The following is a 22,879-nucleotide window of genomic DNA, read 5'->3' as shown; positions in this document are numbered from 1 at the left end:
CAGGTGGAAACCAACAGCTGTCTCTGTGGAAGAGGGGACATGGCTTCCTAATCTAACCATTTGAACTCTGCAAACATTCTGCTGGATCTGAACTGCCCTGTATACCAAGGCCAATTTGTATACTATATAAATTGGCATGCCCAGACTATGCAGAGGACTCCAGGTGGGGTCCAACCAGGACATTATATGGCTGCAGTGAAGCTTCGCCCCCATTATATAACTGCCTCTGTTACGCATTCTACTGCGAGGGTAATCACATTGTATGTAGCATCTCAGCAAAATAAGGACCCATTTGATCAAAATAAAGAGTTTAAAAACACAAATATGTGTCAGTGCAATCAGTAAATAATGAGAAATGAAATCCAGAACTTGGCAAGTATCCCAAGTGGATGTCTTGGTGTGGTTGGGGAAGGGAATCTTTGTCAATGATGGCACACTGTGCATGAACACTGCAGCAGCTGCTGCACCTCTTACAAACTTAGTTTCTTCAGGGAGAGTTTTAAAAAAAGGGAATTGGATAATTGCATGAAAGGAGAGGCAAAGAAAAGCAGAGCTAAGGAAGTGGGCCCAAATGGCAAGTCTTTCATAAAACTGCCATGGTCCGATGGCCTGAATGGACTGGCGATGTGTTGTGCACTGCTGATCGTCCATGGCTGGGTCAATACCTCTGCAGCCTTGCGAAATGTCACAGTGGAATTGCATTTGAATGAAACAAGCACCACAAATCGATTAAGACTGTATAGTTTAACAATACTTGCAGCTTCCTCAGCGCTTTAAGTGTGTTGAGTTTCTATAGTGTAGTGGTGATCACGTTTGCCTCACACGCAAACGGTCCCCAGTTCGAAACTGGGCAGAAACATTTTCAAAACGAACCCAAACTTCTTCGCAAGAAATATGCAATCATTGACATTCCCCATGAACACAACACAATTTCTCAAAGCCCTCTTTCTCTTGCACATTGTGTGCACAATGCCTTGCACTCGCTCCTGATGCTGCAGAAAGTTCCTCAAAACCGAGCAGTGACACTTTATTTGGCTCAGATTAGAATAGAAACCTGCAACACGAGCTTGCGAAGGAACAGCGAATCTTAGTCTCATTTCAGACGAGGCAAAAGCACATCAGCAATTCACTTTCACCAGCTCCACAGTCGTTGAGACAGGGGCACGCTGCAATATTTTGACCCGCACTGTCCAATTACTCGCTGTCAGCAGCAAGTGGCGTCTGCTGCCTCAATCAACAGGTTACTGGCCATCTCGGGGAGGTAAAATAGCACAACCCGGGCCAAATCTCCCCATCAACCAAGCACCGGCTCAGCAAATTGTAGGCACATGATATCCGGGTCACTGAACCTCCGAGCAGCTCTGACAGAACACCCAAGTGACTGAAACTTTCTTTGAGTTGCAATGATGAATCTCCTGTGGAAACAAGTTGGGGGAAATTGCTCCTCCTGAACATTTCTTCTTGGGTAAAAGGGGCAAAAATCCTTTTCAATTTAACCACTGCTGCAGAAGATTCTTGGTGTCTTCAGCACCTTGATAACCCAGCTCTGAACATGCAGCCGCAATTATGACAAGGGGTAAAGGTTCATGACATGCAGAGGGGAAAAAGTTATTTAAGTTATGACAGTCGCTCACAGATTTATTAGCGTTTTGTTCAGTCTGTAACAGAGACATACCTGGATTTATTGATGCAGATTAACATAACTATTCAGCGTCACGCAGAGCAGCGAGGAGTACTTTGCCTCCCTTAAAGACGGACACAGCTGATTCTGTAACTGAAGCTAAGGAAACAGGCAGACCTGCCAAATTATCATTTTATTTTGTTCTTCATTCGGCAAGTAACAGGAACACTAACAAGGTGGCGTTGAAAATGAGATGCACTGCGGCTCCGCTCAATATCAAAGCGCTCCTTCATATTGAACTGAGGAAGAATATACATGAATAAAAGCAAAATACTGTGGATGCTGGAAATCTGAAAAAAAACAAGAAATTCTGGTTATACTCAGCACGACTGGCAGCATCTGTGAAGACAGAAGCAGAGTTAACATTTCGGCTCAGTGACCCTTCTTCAGAACTGGCAAATATTAGAAATGTCAAAGGTTAGAAGCAAGTAAAGCGGGGGTGGAGCAAGAGATAACAAAGGAGAAGGTGTAGATTGGACAAGGCCACAGAATAGCTGACCAGAAGGTCATGGAGCAAAGGCAAACAATATGTTAATGGTGTGTTGAAAGACAAAGCATTAGTACAGAGAGGACTGTTAATGGACTGAAAATTGAACAGCAGCAAGTACAAACAGGAAAAAAAACAGTGGGTAAGCAAACTGAACAAACTAAGATGAAATAAAATAAACATACAAAAAAATGTAAATAATGTAAAAATGAAAAATAACAAAAAATGAAAGTAAAATGGGGGCCCCGTCATGCTCTGGAACTATTGAACTCAATATTCAGTCCGGCACGCTCTCGTGTGCAGTGGTTCACACCGCAGCCTCACAGCTTCAGCGACCCGCTTTCAATTCTGGGCACTGCCTGCGTGGTATTTGCAAGTTCTCCCTGTGTCTGCCTGGGATTCCTCTGGGTGCTCCGGTTTCCTCCCACATGCCAAAGACTGGCCGGTTGATAGGTTAATTGGCCATTATAAATTGCCCCTCGTATAGGGAGGTGGTAGGGAAATATAGGGAAGGTGGGGATGTGGTAGGAATATGGAATTCGTGTCGGATTAGTATAAATGGGTGGTCGATGGTCAGCACAGACTCGGTGGGCCGAAGGGCCTGTTTCACTGCTGTATCACCAAACTAAACTAATCGGTCAACGGGATGCTGTTTTTCGAGCTTGTGTTGATGTTCACTGGAACACTGAGGCAATCCCAGGATAGAGATGTGAGCATGAGAGCAGTGGGCAGTCTTGAAATGGCAAGCAACCGGAAGCTCAGGGTCCTGCTTGCGGACTGAGCCGACGTATTCCGCAAAGCGGTCACCCAGTCTGCGTTTGGTCTCCCCAATAAACATGAATATACATGAATTGGATTTAGGCGCCAGTATGTTGCAAAACAAGAAGAAAGAAAAGCACAAATGCCATTAACTCTGACTTTGCAAATGATTCACTGAAAAATTCTTTCATTTGCTGGAAAAGATGACTATTGTGCATCTGAAAATGGGCACCATGGAATTGTGTTGCATACTGACCTGTTTTCCTATATTTGCCTGTCATCTATGCAATTCAATTTGTGTTGGATATTGCTGAGAATCTCATTTCAAGATGAGGGCACAGATATTATTATAATCCTACTGAAAGCCTAAACCTGGAACAAATGCTGTGTTACATGGATTGCAACGTTTCGAGGGCTGTGCAGCTAAGGTGAGGAAGACAGGAATGATGTGTTTGATGATTGCGTGGAATGCATTGCAAACTTGGGTTACGTTGCTTGATTTCATTCTACACCTTGAAATTCAGAAACAAGTGAGGCACCAGGTGGAAACCAACAGCTGTCTCTGTGGAAGAGGGGACATGGCTTCCTAATCTAACCATTTGAACTCTGCAAACATTCTGCTGGATCTGAACTGCCCTGTATACCAAGGCCAATTTGTATACTATATAAATTGGCATGCCCAGACTATGCAGAGGACTCCAGGTGGGGTCCAACCAGGACATTATATAGCTGCAGTGAAGCTTCGCCCCCATTATATAACTGCCTCTGTTACGCATTCTACTGCGAGGGTAATCACATTGTATGTAGCATCTCAGCAAAATAAGGACTCATTTGATCAAAATAAAGAGTTTAAAAACACAAATATGTGTCAGTGCAATCAGTAAATAATGAGAAATGAAATCCAGAACTTGGCAAGTATCCCAAGTGGATGTCTTGGTGTGGTTGGGGAAGGGAATCTTTGTCAATGATGGCACACTGTGCATGAACACTGCAGCAGCTGCTGCACCTCTTACAAACTTAGTTTCTTCAGGGAGAGTTTTAAAAAAAGGGAATTGGATAATTGCATGAAAGGAGAGGCAAAGAAAAGCAGAGCTAAGGAAGTGGGCCCAAATGGCAAGTCTTTCATAAAACTGCCATGGTCCGATGGCCTGAATGGACTGGCGATGTGTTGTGCACTGCTGATCGTCCATGGCTGGGTCAATACCTCTGCAGCCTTGCGAAATGTCACAGTGGAATTGCATTTGAATGAAACAAGCACCACAAATCGATTAAGACTGTATAGTTTAACAATACTTGCAGCTTCCTCAGCGCTTTAAGTGTGTTGAGTTTCTATAGTGTAGTGGTGATCACGTTTGCCTCACACGCAAACGGTCCCCAGTTCGAAACTGGGCAGAAACATTTTCAAAACGAACCCAAACTTCTTCGCAAGAAATATGCAATCATTGACATTCCCCATGAACACAACACAATTTCTCAAAGCCCTCTTTCTCTTGCACATTGTGTGCACAATGCCTTGCACTCGCTCCTGATGCTGCAGAAAGTTCCTCAAAACCGAGCAGTGACACTTTATTTGGCTCAGATTAGAATAGAAACCTGCAACACGAGCTTGCGAAGGAACAGCGAATCTTAGTCTCATTTCAGACGAGGCAAAAGCACATCAGCAATTCACTTTCACCAGCTCCACAGTCGTTGAGACAGGGGCACGCTGCAATATTTTGACCCGCACTGTCCAATTACTCGCTGTCAGCAGCAAGTGGCGTCTGCTGCCTCAATCAACAGGTTACTGGCCATCTCGGGGAGGTAAAATAGCACAACCCGGGCCAAATCTCCCCATCAACCAAGCACCGGCTCAGCAAATTGTAGGCACATGATATCCGGGTCACTGAACCTCCGAGCAGCTCTGACAGAACACCCAAGTGACTGAAACTTTCTTTGAGTTGCAATGATGAATCTCCTGTGGAAACAAGTTGGGGGAAATTGCTCCTCCTGAACATTTCTTCTTGGGTAAAAGGGGCAAAAATCCTTTTCAATTTAACCACTGCTGCAGAAGATTCTTGGTGTCTTCAGCACCTTGATAACCCAGCTCTGAACATGCAGCCGCAATTATGACAAGGGGTAAAGGTTCATGACATGCAGAGGGGAAAAAGTTATTTAAGTTATGACAGTCGCTCACAGATTTATTAGCGTTTTGTTCAGTCTGTAACAGAGACATACCTGGATTTATTGATGCAGATTAACATAACTATTCAGCGTCACGCAGAGCAGCGAGGAGTACTTTGCCTCCCTTAAAGACGGACACAGCTGATTCTGTAACTGAAGCTAAGGAAACAGGCAGACCTGCCAAATTATCATTTTATTTTGTTCTTCATTCGGCAAGTAACAGGAACACTAACAAGGTGGCGTTGAAAATGAGATGCACTGCGGCTCCGCTCAATATCAAAGCGCTCCTTCATATTGAACTGAGGAAGAATATACATGAATAAAAGCAAAATACTGTGGATGCTGGAAATCTGAAAAAAAACAAGAAATTCTGGTTATACTCAGCACGACTGGCAGCATCTGTGAAGACAGAAGCAGAGTTAACATTTCGGCTCAGTGACCCTTCTTCAGAACTGGCAAATATTAGAAATGTCAAAGGTTAGAAGCAAGTAAAGCGGGGGTGGAGCAAGAGATAACAAAGGAGAAGGTGTAGATTGGACAAGGCCACAGAATAGCTGACCAGAAGGTCATGGAGCAAAGGCAAACAATATGTTAATGGTGTGTTGAAAGACAAAGCATTAGTACAGAGAGGACTGTTAATGGACTGAAAATTGAACAGCAGCAAGTACAAACAGGAAAAAAAACAGTGGGTAAGCAAACTGAACAAACTAAGATGAAATAAAATAAACATACAAAAAAATGTAAATAATGTAAAAATGAAAAATAACAAAAAATGAAAGTAAAATGGGGGCCCCGTCATGCTCTGGAACTATTGAACTCAATATTCAGTCCGGCACGCTCTCGTGTGCAGTGGTTCACACCGCAGCCTCACAGCTTCAGCGACCCGCTTTCAATTCTGGGCACTGCCTGCGTGGTATTTGCAAGTTCTCCCTGTGTCTGCCTGGGATTCCTCTGGGTGCTCCGGTTTCCTCCCACATGCCAAAGACTGGCCGGTTGATAGGTTAATTGGCCATTATAAATTGCCCCTCGTATAGGGAGGTGGTAGGGAAATATAGGGAAGGTGGGGATGTGGTAGGAATATGGAATTCGTGTCGGATTAGTATAAATGGGTGGTCGATGGTCAGCACAGACTCGGTGGGCCGAAGGGCCTGTTTCACTGCTGTATCACCAAACTAAACTAATCGGTCAACGGGATGCTGTTTTTCGAGCTTGTGTTGATGTTCACTGGAACACTGAGGCAATCCCAGGATAGAGATGTGAGCATGAGAGCAGTGGGCAGTCTTGAAATGGCAAGCAACCGGAAGCTCAGGGTCCTGCTTGCGGACTGAGCCGACGTATTCCGCAAAGCGGTCACCCAGTCTGCGTTTGGTCTCCCCAATAAACATGAATATACATGAATTGGATTTAGGCGCCAGTATGTTGCAAAACAAGAAGAAAGAAAAGCACAAATGCCATTAACTCTGACTTTGCAAATGATTCACTGAAAAATTCTTTCATTTGCTGGAAAAGATGACTATTGTGCATCTGAAAATGGGCACCATGGAATTGTGTTGCATACTGACCTGTTTTCCTATATTTGCCTGTCATCTATGCAATTCAATTTGTGTTGGATATTGCTGAGAATCTCATTTCAAGATGAGGGCACAGATATTATTATAATCCTACTGAAAGCCTAAACCTGGAACAAATGCTGTGTTACATGGATTGCAACGTTTCGAGGGCTGTGCAGCTAAGGTGAGGAAGACAGGAATGATGTGTTTGATGATTGCGTGGAATGCATTGCAAACTTGGGTTACGTTGCTTGATTTCATTCTACACCTTGAAATTCAGAAACAAGTGAGGCACCAGGTGGAAACCAACAGCTGTCTCTGTGGAAGAGGGGACATGGCTTCCTAATCTAACCATTTGAACTCTGCAAACATTCTGCTGGATCTGAACTGCCCTGTATACCAAGGCCAATTTGTATACTATATAAATTGGCATGCCCAGACTATGCAGAGGACTCCAGGTGGGGTCCAACCAGGACATTATATAGCTGCAGTGAAGCTTCGCCCCCATTATATAACTGCCTCTGTTACGCATTCTACTGCGAGGGTAATCACATTGTATGTAGCATCTCAGCAAAATAAGGACTCATTTGATCAAAATAAAGAGTTTAAAAACACAAATATGTGTCAGTGCAATCAGTAAATAATGAGAAATGAAATCCAGAACTTGGCAAGTATCCCAAGTGGATGTCTTGGTGTGGTTGGGGAAGGGAATCTTTGTCAATGATGGCACACTGTGCATGAACACAGCAGCAGCTGCTGCACCTCTTACAAACTTAGTTTCTTAAGGGAGAGTTTTAAAAAAAGGGAATTGGATAATTGCATGAAAGGAGAGGCAAAGAAAAGCAGAGCTAAGGAAGTGGGCCCAAATGGCAAGTCTTTCATAAAACTGCCATGGTACGATGGCCTGAATGGACTGGCGATGTGTTGTGCACTGCTGATCGGCCATGGCTGGGTCAATACCTCTGCAGCCTTGCGAAATGTCACAGTGGAATTGCATTTGAATGAAACAAACACCACAAATCGATTAAGACTGAATAGTTTAACAATACTTGCAGCTTCCTCAGCGCTGTAAGTGTGTTGAGTTTCTGTAGTGTAGTGGTGATCACGTTTGCCTCACTCGCAAAAAGTCCCCAGTTCGGAACCGGGCAGAAACATTTTCAAAACAAACCCAAACTTCTTCGCAAGAAATATTCAATCATTGACATTCCCCATGAACACAACACAATTTCTCAAAGCCCTCTTTCTCTTGCACATTGTGTGCACAATGCCTTGCACTCGCTCCTTTTTCTAGTCCTGATGCTGCAGAAAGTTCCTCAAAACCGAGCAGTGACACTTTATTTGGCTCAGATTAGAATAGAAACCTGCAACACGAGCTTGCGAAGTAACAGCGAATCTTAGTCTCATTTCAGACGAGGCAAAAGCACATCAGCAATTCACTTTCACCAGCTCCACAGTCGTTGAGACAGGGGCACGCTGCAATATTTTGACCCGCACTGTCCAATTACTCGCTGTCAGCAGCAAGTGGCGTCTGCTGCCTCAATCAACAGGTTACTGGCCATCTCGGGGAGGTAAAATAGCACAACCCGGGCCAAATCTCCCCATCAACCAAGCACCGGCACAGCAAATTGTAGGCACATGATATCCGGGTCACTGAACCTCCGAGCAGCTCTGACAGAACACCCAAGTGACTGAAACTTTCTTTGAGTTGCAATGATGAATCTCCTGTGGAAACAAGTTGGGGGAAATTGCTCCTCCTGAACATTTCTTCTTGGGTAAAAGGGGCAAAAATCCTTTTCAATTTAACCACTGCTGCAGAAGATTCTTGGTGTCTTCAGCACCTTGATAACCCAGCTCTGAACATGCAGCCGCAATTATGACAAGGGGTAAAGGTTCATGACATGCAGAGGGGAAAAAGTTATTTAAGTTATGACAGTCGCTCACAGATTTATTAGCGTTTTGTTCAGTCTGTAACAGAGACATACCTGGATTTATTGATGCAGATTAACATAACTATTCAGCGTCACGCAGAGCAGCGAGGAGTACTTTGCCTCCCTTAAAGACGGACACGGCTGATTCTGTAACTGAAGCTAAGGAAACAGGCAGACCTGCCAAATTATCATTTTATTTTGTTCTTCATTCGGCAAGTAACAGGAACACTAACAAGGTGGCGTTGAAAATGAGATGCACTGCGGCTCCGCTCAATATCAAAGCGCTCCTTCATATTGAACTGAGGAAGAATATACATGAATAAAAGCAAAATACTGTGGATGCTGGAAATCTGAAAAAAAACGAGAAATTCTGGTTATACTCAGCACGACTGGCAGCATCTGTGAAGACAGAAGCAGAGTTAACATTTCGGCTCAGTGACCCTTCTTCAGAACTGGCAAATATTAGAAATGTCAAAGGTTAGAAGCAAGTAAAGCGGGGGTGGAGCAAGAGATAACAAAGGAGAAGGTGTAGATTGGACAAGGCCACAGAATAGCTGACCAGAAGGTCATGGAGCAAAGGCAAACAATATGTTAATGGTGTGTTGAAAGACAAAGCATTAGTACAGAGAGGACTGTTAATGGACTGAAAATTGAACAGCAGCAAGTACAAACAGGAAAAAAAACAGTGGGTAAGCAAACTGAACAAACTAAGATGAAATAAAATAAACATACAAAAAAATGTAAATAATGTAAAAATGAAAAATAACAAAAAATGAAAGTAAAATGGGGGCCCCGTCATGCTCTGGAACTATTGAACTCAATATTCAGTCCGGCACGCTCTCGTGTGCAGTGGTTCACACCGCAGCCTCACAGCTTCAGCGACCCGCTTTCAATTCTGGGCACTGCCTGCGTGGTATTTGCAAGTTCTCCCTGTGTCTGCCTGGGATTCCTCTGGGTGCTCCGGTTTCCTCCCACATGCCAAAGACTGGCCGGTTGATAGGTTAATTGGCCATTATAAATTGCCCCTCGTATAGGGAGGTGGTAGGGAAATATAGGGAAGGTGGGGATGTGGTAGGAATATGGAATTCGTGTCGGATTAGTATAAATGGGTGGTCGATGGTCAGCACAGACTCGGTGGGCCGAAGGGCCTGTTTCACTGCTGTATCACCAAACTAAACTAATCGGTCAACGGGATGCTGTTTTTCGAGCTTGTGTTGATGTTCACTGGAACACTGAGGCAATCCCAGGATAGAGATGTGAGCATGAGAGCAGTGGGCAGTCTGAAATGGCAAGCAACCGGAAGCTCAGGGTCCTGCTTGCGGACTGAGCCGACGTATTCCGCAAAGCGGTCACCCAGTCTGCGTTTGGTCTCCCCAATAAACATGAATATACATGAATTGGATTTAGGCGCCAGTATGTTGCAAAACAAGAAGAAAGAAAAGCACAAATGCCATTAACTCTGACTTTGCAAATGATTCACTGAAAAATTCTTTCATTTGCTGGAAAAGATGACTATTGTGCATCTGAAAATGGGCACCATGGAATTGTGTTGCATACTGACCTGTTTTCCTATATTTGCCTGTCATCTATGCAATTCAATTTGTGTTGGATATTGCTGAGAATCTCATTTCAAGATGAGGGCACAGATATTATTATAATCCTACTGAAAGCCTAAACCTGGAACAAATACTGTGTTACATGGATTGCAACGTTTCGAGGGCTGTGCAGCTAAGGTGAGGAAGACAGGAATGATGTGTTTGATGATTGCGTGGAATGCATTGCAAACTTGGGTTACGTTGCTTGATTTCATTCTACACCTTGAAATTCAGAAACAAGTGAGGCACCAGGTGGAAACCAACAGCTGTCTCTGTGGAAGAGGGGACATGGCTTCCTAATCTAACCATTTGAACTCTGCAAACATTCTGCTGGATCTGAACTGCCCTGTATACCAAGGCCAATTTGTATACTATATAAATTGGCATGCCCAGACTATGCAGAGGACTCCAGGTGGGGTCCAACCAGGACATTATATAGCTGCAGTGAACCTTCGCCCCCATTATATAACTGCCTCTGTTACGCATTCTACTGCGAGGGTAATCACATTGTATGTAGCATCTCAGCAAAATAAGGACTCATTTGATCAAAATAAAGAGTTTAAAAACACAAATATGTGTCAGTGCAATCAGTAAATAATGAGAAATGAAATCCAGAACTTGGCAAGTATCCCAAGTGGATGTCTTGGTGTGGTTGGGGAAGGGAATCTTTGTCAATGATGGCACACTGTGCATGAACACAGCAGCAGCTGCTGCACCTCTTACAAACTTAGTTTCTTAAGGGAGAGTTTTAAAAAAAGGGAATTGGATAATTGCATGAAAGGAGAGGCAAAGAAAAGCAGAGCTAAGGAAGTGGGCCCAAATGGCAAGTCTTTCATAAAACTGCCATGGTCCGATGGCCTGAATGGACTGGCGATGTGTTGTGCACTGCTGATCGTCCATGGCTGGGTCAATACCTCTGCAGCCTTGCGAAATGTCACAGTGGAATTGCATTTGAATGAAACAAGCACCACAAATCGATTAAGACTGTATAGTTTAACAATACTTGCAGCTTCCTCAGCGCTTTAAGTGTGTTGAGTTTCTGTAGTGTAGTGGTGATCACGTTTGCCTCACACGCAAAAGGTCCCCAGTTCGAAACTGGGCAGAAACATTTTCAAAACGAACCCAAACTTCTTCGCAAGAAATATGCAATCATTGACATTCCCCATGAACACAACACAATTTCTCAAAGCCCTCTTTCTCTTGCACATTGTGTGCACAATGCCTTGCACTCGCTCCTGATGCTGCAGAAAGTTCCTCAAAACCGAGCAGTGACACTTTATTTGGCTCAGATTAGAATAGAAACCTGCAACACGAGCTTGCGAAGGAACAGCGAATCTTAGTCTCATTTCAGACGAGGCAAAAGCACATCAGCAATTCACTTTCACCAGCTCCACAGTCGTTGAGACAGGGGCACGCTGCAATATTTTGACCCGCACTGTCCAATTACTCGCTGTCAGCAGCAAGTGGCGTCTGCTGCCTCAATCAACAGGTTACTGGCCATCTCGGGGAGGTAAAATAGCACAACCCGGGCCAAATCTCCCCATCAACCAAGCACCGGCTCAGCAAATTGTAGGCACATGATATCCGGGTCACTGAACCTCCGAGCAGCTCTGACAGAACACCCAAGTGACTGAAACTTTCTTTGAGTTGCAATGATGAATCTCCTGTGGAAACAAGTTGGGGGAAATTGCTCCTCCTGAACATTTCTTCTTGGGTAAAAGGGGCAAAAATCCTTTTCAATTTAACCACTGCTGCAGAAGATTCTTGGTGTCTTCAGCACCTTGATAACCCAGCTCTGAACATGCAGCCGCAATTATGACAAGGGGTAAAGGTTCATGACATGCAGAGGGGAAAAAGTTATTTAAGTTATGACAGTCGCTCACAGATTTATTAGCGTTTTGTTCAGTCTGTAACAGAGACATACCTGGATTTATTGATGCAGATTAACATAACTATTCAGCGTCACGCAGAGCAGCGAGGAGTACTTTGCCTCCCTTAAAGACGGACACGGCTGATTCTGTAACTGAAGCTAAGGAAACAGGCAGACCTGCCAAATTATCATTTTATTTTGTTCTTCATTCGGCAAGTAACAGGAACACTAACAAGGTGGCGTTGAAAATGAGATGCACTGCGGCTCCGCTCAATATCAAAGCGCTCCTTCATATTGAACTGAGGAAGAATATACATGAATAAAAGCAAAATACTGTGGATGCTGGAAATCTGAAAAAAAACGAGAAATTCTGGTTATACTCAGCACGACTGGCAGCATCTGTGAAGACAGAAGCAGAGTTAACATTTCGGCTCAGTGACCCTTCTTCAGAACTGGCAAATATTAGAAATGTCAAAGGTTAGAAGCAAGTAAAGCGGGGGTGGAGCAAGAGATAACAAAGGAGAAGGTGTAGATTGGACAAGGCCACAGAATAGCTGACCAGAAGGTCATGGAGCAAAGGCAAACAATATGTTAATGGTGTGTTGAAAGACAAAGCATTAGTGCAGAGAGGACTGTTAATGGATGAAAAATGAACAGCAGCAAGTACAAACAGGAAAAAAAACAGTGGGTAAGCAAACTGAACAAACTAAGATGAAATAAAATAAACATACAAAAAAATGTAAAAAATGTAAAAATGAAAAATAACAATAAATGAAAGTAAAATGGGGGCCCCGTCATGCTCTGGAATTATTGAACTCAATATTCAGTCCGGCACGCTCTCGTGTGCAGTGGTTCACACCGCAGCCTCACAGCTCCAGCGACCCGCTTTCAATTCTGGGCACTGCCTGCGTGGTGTTTGCAAGTTCTCCCTGTGTCTGCGTGGGATTCCTCTGGGTGCTCCGGTTTCCTCGCACATGCCAAAGACTGGCTGCTTGATAGGTTAATTGGCCATTATAAATTGCCCCTCGTATAGGGAGGTGGTAGGGAAATATAGGGAAGGTGGGGATGTGGTAGGAATATGGAATTCGTGTCGGATTAGTATAAATGGGTGGTCGATGGTCAGCACAGACTCGGTGGGCCGAAGGGCCTGTTTCACTGCTGTATCACCAAACTAAACTAATCGGTCAACGGGATGCTGTTTTTCGAGCTTGTGTTGATGTTCACTGGAACACTGAGGCAATCCCAGGATAGAGATGTGAGCATGAGAGCAGTGGGCAGTCTTGAAATGGCAAGCAACCGGAAGCTCAGGGTCCTGCTTGCGGACTGAGCCGACGTATTCCGCAAAGCGGTCACCCAGTCTGCGTTTGGTCTCCCCAATAAACATGAATATACATGAATTGGATTCAGGCGCCAGTATGTTGCAAAACAAGAAGAAAGAAAAGCACAAATGCCATTAACTCTGACTTTGCAAATGATTCACTGAAAAATTCTTTCATTTGCTGGAAAAGATGACTATTGTGCATCTGAAAATGGGCACCATGGAATTGTGTTGCATACTGACCTGTTTTCCTATATTTGCCTGTCATCTATGCAATTCAATTTGTGTTGGATATTGCTGAGAATCTCATTTCAAGATGAGGGCACAGATATTATTATAATCCTACTGAAAGCCTAAACCTGGAACAAATACTGTGTTACATGGATTGCAACGTTTCGAGGGCTGTGCAGCTAAGGTGAGGAAGACAGGAATGATGTGTTTGATGATTGCGTGGAATGCATTGCAAACTTGGGTTACGTTGCTTCATTTCATTCTACACCTTGAAATTCAGAAACAAGTGAGGCACCAGGTGGAAACCAACAGCTGTCTCTGTGGAAGAGGGGACATGGCTTCCTAATCTAACCATTTGAACTCTGCAAACATTCTGCTGGATCTGAACTGCCCTGTATACCAAGGCCAATTTGTATACTATATAAATTGGCATGCCCAGACTATGCAGAGGACTCCAGGTGGGGTCCAACCAGGACATTATATAGCTGCAGTGAAGCTTCGCCCCCATTATATAACTGCCTCTGTTACGCATTCTACTGCGAGGGTAATCACATTGTATGTAGCATCTCAGCAAAATAAGGACTCATTTGATCAAAATAAAGAGTTTAAAAACACAAATATGTGTCAGTGCAATCAGTAAATAATGAGAAATGAAATCCAGAACTTGGCAAGTATCCCAAGTGGATGTCTTGGTGTGGTTGGGGAAGGGAATCTTTGTCAATGATGGCACACTGTGCATGAACACAGCAGCAGCTGCTGCACCTCTTACAAACTTAGTTTCTTAAGGGAGAGTTTTAAAAAAAGGGAATTGGATAATTGCATGAAAGGAGAGGCAAAGAAAAGCAGAGCTAAGGAAGTGGGCCCAAATGGCAAGTCTTTCATAAAACTGCCATGGTCCGATGGCCTGAATGGACTGGCGATGTGTTGTGCACTGCTGATCGTCCATGGCTGGGTCAATACCTCTGCAGCCTTGCGAAATGTCACAGTGGAATTGCATTTGAATGAAACAAGCACCACAAATCGATTAAGACTGTATAGTTTAACAATACTTGCAGCTTCCTCAGCGCTTTAAGTGTGTTGAGTTTCTGTAGTGTAGTGGTGATCACGTTTGCCTCCCACGCAAAAGGTCCCCAGTTCGAAACTGGGCAGAAACATTTTCAAAACGAACCCAAACTTCTTCGCAAGAAATATGCAATCATTGACATTCCCCATGAACACAACACAATTTCTCAAAGCCCTCTTTCTCTTGCACATTGTGTGCACAATGCCTTGCACTCGCTCCTGATGCTGCAGAAAGTTCCTCAAAACCGAGCAGTGACACTTTATTTGGCTCAGATTAGAATAGAAACCTGCAACACGAGCTTGCGAAGGAACAGCGAATCTTAGTCTCATTTCAGACGAGGCAAAAGCACATCAGCAATTCACTTTCACCAGCTCCACAGTCGTTGAGACAGGGGCACGCTGCAATATTTTGACCCGCACTGTCCAATTACTCGCTGTCAGCAGCAAGTGGCGTCTGCTGCCTCAATCAACAGGTTACTGGCCATCTCGGGGAGGTAAAATAGCACAACCCGGGCCAAATCTCCCCATCAACCAAGCACCGGCTCAGCAAATTGTAGGCACATGATATCCGGGTCACTGAACCTCCGAGCAGCTCTGACAGAACACCCAAGTGACTGAAACTTTCTTTGAGTTGCAATGATGAATCTCCTGTGGAAACAAGTTGGGGGAAATTGCTCCTCCTGAACATTTCTTCTTGGGTAAAAGGGGCAAAAATCCTTTTCAATTTAACCACTGCTGCAGAAGATTCTTGGTGTCTTCAGCACCTTGATAACCCAGCTCTGAACATGCAGCCGCAATTATGACAAGGGGTAAAGGTTCATGACATGCAGAGGGGAAAAAGTTATTTAAGTTATGACAGTCGCTCACAGATTTATTAGCGTTTTGTTCAGTCTGTAACAGAGACATACCTGGATTTATTGATGCAGATTAACATAACTATTCAGCGTCACGCAGAGCAGCGAGGAGTACTTTGCCTCCCTTAAAGACGGACACAGCTGATTCTGTAACTGAAGCTAAGGAAACAGGCAGACCTGCCAAATTATCATTTTATTTTGTTCTTCATTCGGCAAGTAACAGGAACACTAACAAGGTGGCGTTGAAAATGAGATGCACTGCGGCTCCGCTCAATATCAAAGCGCTCCTTCATATTGAACTGAGGAAGAATATACATGAATAAAAGCAAAATACTGTGGATGCTGGAAATCTGAAAAAAAACAAGAAATTCTGGTTATACTCAGCACGACTGGCAGCATCTGTGAAGACAGAAGCAGAGTTAACATTTCGGCTCAGTGACCCTTCTTCAGAACTGGCAAATATTAGAAATGTCAAAGGTTAGAAGCAAGTAAAGCGGGGGTGGAGCAAGAGATAACAAAGGAGAAGGTGTAGATTGGACAAGGCCACAGAATAGCTGACCAGAAGGTCATGGAGCAAAGGCAAACAATATGTTAATGGTGTGTTGAAAGACAAAGCATTAGTACAGAGAGGACTGTTAATGGACTGAAAATTGAACAGCAGCAAGTACAAACAGGAAAAAAAAACAGTGGGTAAGCAAACTGAACAAACTAAGATGAAATAAAATAAACATACAAAAAAATGTAAAAAATGTAAAAATGAAAAATAACAAAAAATGAAAGTAAAATGGGGGCCCCGTCATGCTCTGGAATTATTGAACTCAATATTTAGTCCGGCACGCTCCCGTGTGCAGTGGTTCATACCGCAGCCTCACAGCTCCAGCGACCCGCTTTCAATTCTGGGCACTGCCTGCGTGGTGTTTGCAAGTTCTCCCTGTGTCTGCGTGGGATTCCTCTAGGTGCTCCGGTTTCCTCCCACATGCCAAAGACTGGCTGCTTGATAGGTTAATTGGCGATTATAAATTGCCCCACGTATAGGGAGGTGGCAGGGAAATATAGGGAAGGTGGGGATGTGGTAGGAATATGGAATTCGTGTCGGATTAGTATAAATGGGTGGTCGATGGTCAGCACAGACTCGGTGGGCCGAAGGGCCTGTTTCACTGCTGTATCACCAAACTAAACTAATCGGTCAACGGGATGCTGTTTTTCGAGCTTGTGTTGATGTTCACTGGAACACTGAGGCAATCCCAGGATAGAGATGTGAGCATGAGAGCAGTGGGCAGTCTTGAAATGACAAGCAACCGGAAGCTCAGGGTCCTGCTTGCGGACTGAGCCGACGTATTCCGCAAAGCGGTCACCCAGTCTGCGTTTGGTCTCCCCAATAAACATGAATATACATGAATTGGATTCAGGCGCCAGTATGTTGCAAAACAAGAAGAAAGAAAAGCACAAATGCCATTAACTCTGACTTTGCAAATGATTCACTGAAAAATTCTTTCATTTGCTGGAAAAGAAGACTATTGTGCATCTGAAAATGGGCACCATGGAATTGTGTTGCATACTGACCTGTTTTCCTATATTTGCCTGTCATCTATGCAATTCAATTTGTGTTGGATATTGCTGAGAATCTCATTTCAAGATGAGGGCACAGATATTATTATAATCCTACTGAAAGCCTAAACCTGGAACAAATACTGTCTTACATGGATTGCAACGTTTCGAGGGCTGTGCAGCTAAGGTGAGGAAGACAGGAATGATGTGTTTGATGATTGCGTGGAATGCATTGCAAACTTGGGTTACGTTGCTTGATTTCATTCTACACCTTGAAATTCAGAAACAAGTGAGGCACCAGGTGGAAACCAACAGCTGTCTCTGTGGAAGAGGGGACATGGCTTCCTAATCTAACCATTTGAACTCTGCAAACATTCTGCTGGATCTGAACTGCCCTGTATACCAAGGCCAATTTGTATACTGTATAGATTGGCATGCCCAGACTATGCAGAGGACTCCAGGTGGGGTCCAACTAGGACATTATATAGCTGCAGTGAAGCTTCGCCCCCATTATATAACTGCCTCTGTTACGCATTCTACTGCGAGGGTAATCACATTGTATGTAGCATCTCAGCAAAATAAGGACTCATTTGATCAAAATAAAGAGTTTAAAAACACAAATATGTGTCAGTGCAATCAGTAAATAATGAGAAATGAAATCCAGAAGTTGGCAAGAATCCCAAGTGGATGTCTTGGTGTGGTTGGGGAAGGGAATCTTTGTCAATGATGGCACACTGTGCATTAACACTGCAGCAGCTGCTGCACCTCTTACAAACTTAGTTTCTTAAGGGAGAGTTTTAAAAAAAGGGAATTGGATAATTGCATGAAAGGAGAGGCAAAGAAAAGCAGAGCTAAGGAAGTGGGCCCAAGTGGCAAGTCTTTGAAAAAACTGGCAATGGTACGATGGCCTGAATGGACTGGCGATGTGTTGTGCACTGCTGATCGTCCATGGCTGGGTCAATACCTCTGCAGCCTTGCGAAATGTCACAGTGGAATTGCATTTCAATGAAACAAGCACCACAAATCGATTAAGACTGTATAGTTTAACAATACTTGCAGCTTCCTCAGCGCTGTAACGTGTTGAGTTTCTGTAGTGTAGTGGTGATCACGTTTGCCTCACACGCAAAAGGTCCCCAGTTCAAAACTGGGCAGAAACATTTTCAAAACGAACCCAAACTTCTTCGCAAGAAATATGCAATCATTGACATTCCCCATGAACACAACACAATTTCTCAAAGCCCTCTTTCTCTTGCACATTGTGTGCACAATGCCTTGCACTCGCTCCTCTTTCTAGTCCTGATGCTGCAGAAAGTTCCGCAAAACCGAGCAGTGACACTTTATTTGGCTCAGATGAGAATAGAAATCTGCAACACGAGCTTGCTAAGTAACAGCGAACCTTAGTCTCATTTCAGACGAGGCAAAAACACATCAGCAATTCACTTTCACCAGCTCCACAGTCGTTGAGACAGGGGCACGCTGCAATATTTTGACCCGCACTGTCCAATTACTCGCTGTCAGCAGCAAGTGGCGTCTGCTGCCTCAATCAACAGGTTATTGGCCATCTCGGGGAGGTAAAATAGCACAATCCGGGCCAAATCTCCCCATCAACCAAGCACCGGCTCAGCAAAACGTAGGCACATGATATCCGGGTCACTGAACCTCCGAGCAGCTCTTCAAGAACACCCAAGTGACTGAAACTTTCTTTGAGTTGCAATGATGAATCTCCGGTGGAAACAAGTTGGGGGAAATTGCTCCTCCTGAACATTTCTTCTTGGGTAAAAGGGGCAAAAATCCTTTTCAATTTAACCACTGCTGCAGCAGATTCTTGGTGTCTTAAGCACCTTGATAACCCAGCTCTTAACATGCAGCCGCAATTATGACAAGGGGTGAAGGTTCATGACACGCAGAGGGGAAAAAGTTATTTAAGTTATGACAGTCGCTCACAGATTTATTAGCGTTTTGTTCAGTCAGTAACAGAGACATACCTGGATTTATTGATGCAGATTAACATAACTATTCAGCGTCACGCAGAGCCGCTGGGAGTACTTTGCCTCCCTTAAAGACGGACACGGCTGATTCTGCAACTGAAGCTAAGGAAACAGGCAGACCTGCCAAATTATTATTTTATTTTGTTCTTCATTCGGCAAGTAACAGGAACACTAACAAGGTGGCGTTGAAAATGAGATGCACTGCGGCTCCGCTCAATATCAAAGCGCTCCTTCATATTGAACCGAGGAAGAATATAGATGAATTAAGGCAAAATACTGTGGATGCTGGAAATCTGAAATAAAAACAAGAAATTCTGGAAATACTCAGCACGACTGGCAGCATCTGTGGAGACAGAAGCAGAGTTAACATTTCGGCTCAGTGACCCTTCTTCAGAACTGGCAAATATTAGAAATGTCAAAGGTTAGAAGCAAGTAAAGCGGGGGTGGAGCAAGAGATAACAAAGGAGAAGGTGTAGATTGGACAAGGCCACAGAATAGCTGACCAGAAGGTCATGGAGCAAAGGCAAACAATATGTTAATGGTGTGTTGAAAGACAAAGCATTAGTACAGAGAGGACTGTTAATGCACTGAAAATTGAACAGCAGCAAGTACAAACAGGAAAAAAAAACAGTGGGTAAGCAAACTGAACAAACTAAGATGAAATAAAATAAACATACAAAAAAATGTAAAAAATGTAAAAATGAAAAATAACAAAAAATGAAAGTAAAATGGGGGCCCCGTCATGCTCTGGAATTATTGAACTCAATATTCAGTCCGGCACGCTCCCGTGTGCAGTGGTTCACACCGCAGCCTCACAGCTCCAGCGACCCGCTTTCAATTCTGGGCACTGCCTGCGTGGTGTTTGCAAGTTCTCCCTGTGTCTGCGTGGGATTCCTCTAGGTGCTCCGGTTTCCTCCCACATGCCAAAGACTGGCTGCTTGATAGGTTAATTGGCGATTATAAATTGCCCCTCGTATAGGGAGGTGGCAGGGAAATATAGGGAAGGTGGGGATGTGGTAGGAATATGGAATTCGTGTCGGATTAGTATAAATGGGTGGTCGATGGTCAGCACAGACTCGGTGGGCCGAAGGGCCTGTTTCACTGCTGTATCACCAAACTAAACTAATCGGTCAACGGGATGCTGTTTTTCGAGCTTGTGTTGATGTTCACTGGAACACTGAGGCAATCCCAGGATAGAGATGTGAGCATGAGAGCAGTGGGCAGTCTTGAAATGACAAGCAACCGGAAGCTCAGGGTCCTGCTTGCGGACTGAGCCGACGTATTCCGCAAAGCGGTCACCCAGTCTGCGTTTGGTCTCCCCAATAAACATGAATATACATGAATTGGATTCAGGCGCCAGTATGTTGCAAAACAAGAAGAAAGAAAAGCACAAATGCCATTAACTCTGACTTTGCAAATGATTCACTGAAAAATTCTTTCATTTGCTGGAAAAGAAGACTATTGTGCATCTGAAAATGGGCACCATGGAATTGTGTTGCATACTGACCTGTTTTCCTATATTTGCCTGTCATCTATGCAATTCAATTTGTGTTGGATATTGCTGAGAATCTCATTTCAAGATGAGGGCACAGATATTATTATAATCCTACTGAAAGCCTAAACCTGGAACAAATACTGTGTTACATGGATTGCAACGTTTCGAGGGCTGTGCAGCTAAGGTGAGGAAGACAGGAATGATGTGTTTGATGATTGCGTGGAATGCATTGCAAACTTGGGTTACGTTGCTTGATTTCATTCTACACCTTGAAATTCAGAAACAAGTGAGGCACCAGGTGGAAACCAACAGCTGTCTCTGTGGAAGAGGGGACATGGCTTCCTAATCTAACCGTTTGAACTCTGCAAACATTCTGCTGGATCTGAACTGCCCTGTATACCAAGGCCAATTTGTATACTATATAAATTGGCATGCCCAGACTATGCAGAGGACTCCAGGTGGGGTCCAACCAGGACATTATATAGCTGCAGTGAACCTTCGCCCCCATTATATAACTGCCTCTGTTACGCATTCTACTGCGAGGGTAATCACATTGTATGTAGCATCTCAGCAAAATAAGGACTCATTTGATCAAAATAAAGTGTTTAAAAACACAAATATGTGTCAGTGCAATCAGTAAATAATGAGAAATGAAATCCAGAACTTGGCAGGAATCCCAAGTGGATGTCTTGGTGTGGTTGGGGAAGGGAATCTTTGTCAATGATGGCACACTGTGCATTAACACTGCAGCAGCTGCTGCACCTCTTACAAACTTAGTTTCTTAAGGGAGAGGTTTAAAAAAAAGGGAATTGGATAATTGCATGAAAGGAGAGGCAAACAAAAGCAGAGCGAAGGAAGTGGGCCCAAATGGCAAGTCTTTCAAAAAACTGCCATGGTACGATGGCCTGAATGGACTGGCGATGTGTTGTGCACTGCTGATCGTCCATGGCTGGGTCAATACCTCTGCAGCCTTGCGAAATGTCACAGTGGAATTGCATTTCAATGAAACAAGCACCACAAATCGATTAAGACTGTATAGTTTAACAATACTTGCAGCTTCCTCAGCGATGCAACTGTGTTGAGTTTCTGTAGTGTAGAGGTGATCACGTTTGCTTCACACGCAAAAAGTCCCTAGTTCAAAACTGGGCAGAAACATTTTCAAAACGAACCCAAACTTGTTCGCAAGAAATATGCAATCATTGACATTCCCCATGAACACAACACAATTTCTCAAAGCCCTCTTTCTCTTGCACATTGTGTGCACAATGCCTTGCACTCGCTCCTCTTTCTAGTCCTGATGCTGCAGAAAGTACCTCAAAACCGAGCAGTGACACTTTATTTGGCTCAGATGAGAATAGAAACCTGCAACACGAGCTTGCTAAGTAACAGCGAATCTTAGTCTCATTTCAGACGAGGCAAAAGCACATCAGCAATTCACTTTCACCAGCTCCACAGTCGTTGAGACAGGGGCACGCTGCAATATTTTGACCCGCACTGTCCAATTACTCGCTGTCAGCAGCAAGAGGCGTCTGCTGCCTCAATCAACAGGTTACTGGCCATCTCGGGGAGGTAAAATAGCACAACCCGGGCCAAATCTCCCCAGAAACCAAGCACCGGCTCAGCAAAACGTAGGCACATGATATCCGGGTCACTGAACCTCCGAGCAGCTCTTACAGAACACCCAAGTGACTGAAACTTTCTTTGAGTTGCAATGATGAATCTCCTGTGGAAACAAGTTGGGGGAAATTGCTCCTCCTGAACATTTCTTCTTGGGTAAAAGGGGCAAAAATCCTTTTCAATTTAACCACTGCTGCAGCAGATTCTTGGTGTCTTAAGCACCTTGATAACCCAGCTCTTAACATGTAGCCGCAATTATGACAAGGGGTGAAGGTTCATGACACGCAGAGGGGAAAAAGTTATTTAAGTTATGACAGTCGCTCACAGATTTATTAGCGTTTAGTTCAGTCAGTAACAGAGACATACCTGGATTTATTGATGCAGATTAACATAACTATTCAGCGTCACGCAGAGCCGCTGGGAGTACTTTGCCTCCCTTAAAGACGGACACGGCTGATTCTGTAACTGAAGCTAAGGAAACAGGCAGACCTGCCAAATTATTATTTTATTTTGTTCTTCATTCGGCAAGTAACAGGAACACTAACAAGGTGGCGTTGAAAATGAGATGCACTGCGGCTCCGCTCAATATCAAAGCGCTCCTTCATATTGAACCGAGGAAGAATATACATGAATAAAAGCAAAATACTGTGGATGCTGGAAATCTGAAATAAAAACAAGAAATTCTGGAAATACTCAGCACGACTGGCAGCATCTGTGGAGACAGAAGCAGAGTTAA

At 44.0% G+C, this 22,879-nt stretch overlaps 6 non-coding genes across 6 annotated transcripts; all 6 read left to right on the top strand.

The window, feature by feature from the left end:
- The first annotated feature begins 786 nt into the window (after positions 1–786).
- On the top strand, positions 787–859 carry trnav-cac (transfer RNA valine (anticodon CAC)). Its single transcript has one exon. It is a non-coding gene; the product is annotated as a tRNA-Val (tRNA).
- Positions 860–4,252: 3,393 nt separating this feature from the next.
- On the top strand, positions 4,253–4,325 carry trnav-cac (transfer RNA valine (anticodon CAC)). The gene has a single exon. It is a non-coding gene; the product is annotated as a tRNA-Val (tRNA).
- Positions 4,326–11,195: 6,870 nt separating this feature from the next.
- Positions 11,196–11,268, top strand: trnav-cac (transfer RNA valine (anticodon CAC)). Its single transcript has one exon. It is a non-coding gene; the product is annotated as a tRNA-Val (tRNA).
- Positions 11,269–14,660: 3,392 nt separating this feature from the next.
- On the top strand, positions 14,661–14,733 carry trnag-ccc (transfer RNA glycine (anticodon CCC)). The gene has a single exon. It is a non-coding gene; the product is annotated as a tRNA-Gly (tRNA).
- Positions 14,734–18,127: 3,394 nt separating this feature from the next.
- trnav-cac (transfer RNA valine (anticodon CAC)) lies at positions 18,128–18,200 on the top strand. Its single transcript has one exon. It is a non-coding gene; the product is annotated as a tRNA-Val (tRNA).
- Positions 18,201–21,608: 3,408 nt separating this feature from the next.
- Positions 21,609–21,681, top strand: trnav-cac (transfer RNA valine (anticodon CAC)). Its single transcript has one exon. It is a non-coding gene; the product is annotated as a tRNA-Val (tRNA).
- The last annotated feature ends 1,198 nt before the right edge of the window (positions 21,682–22,879 follow it).

This window comes from Heterodontus francisci, chromosome 22, assembly GCF_036365525.1.
Source record: "Heterodontus francisci isolate sHetFra1 chromosome 22, sHetFra1.hap1, whole genome shotgun sequence".
Lineage (NCBI taxonomy): Eukaryota > Metazoa > Chordata > Chondrichthyes > Heterodontiformes > Heterodontidae > Heterodontus > Heterodontus francisci.
This window is presented reverse-complemented; position numbering and strand designations above follow the sequence as displayed.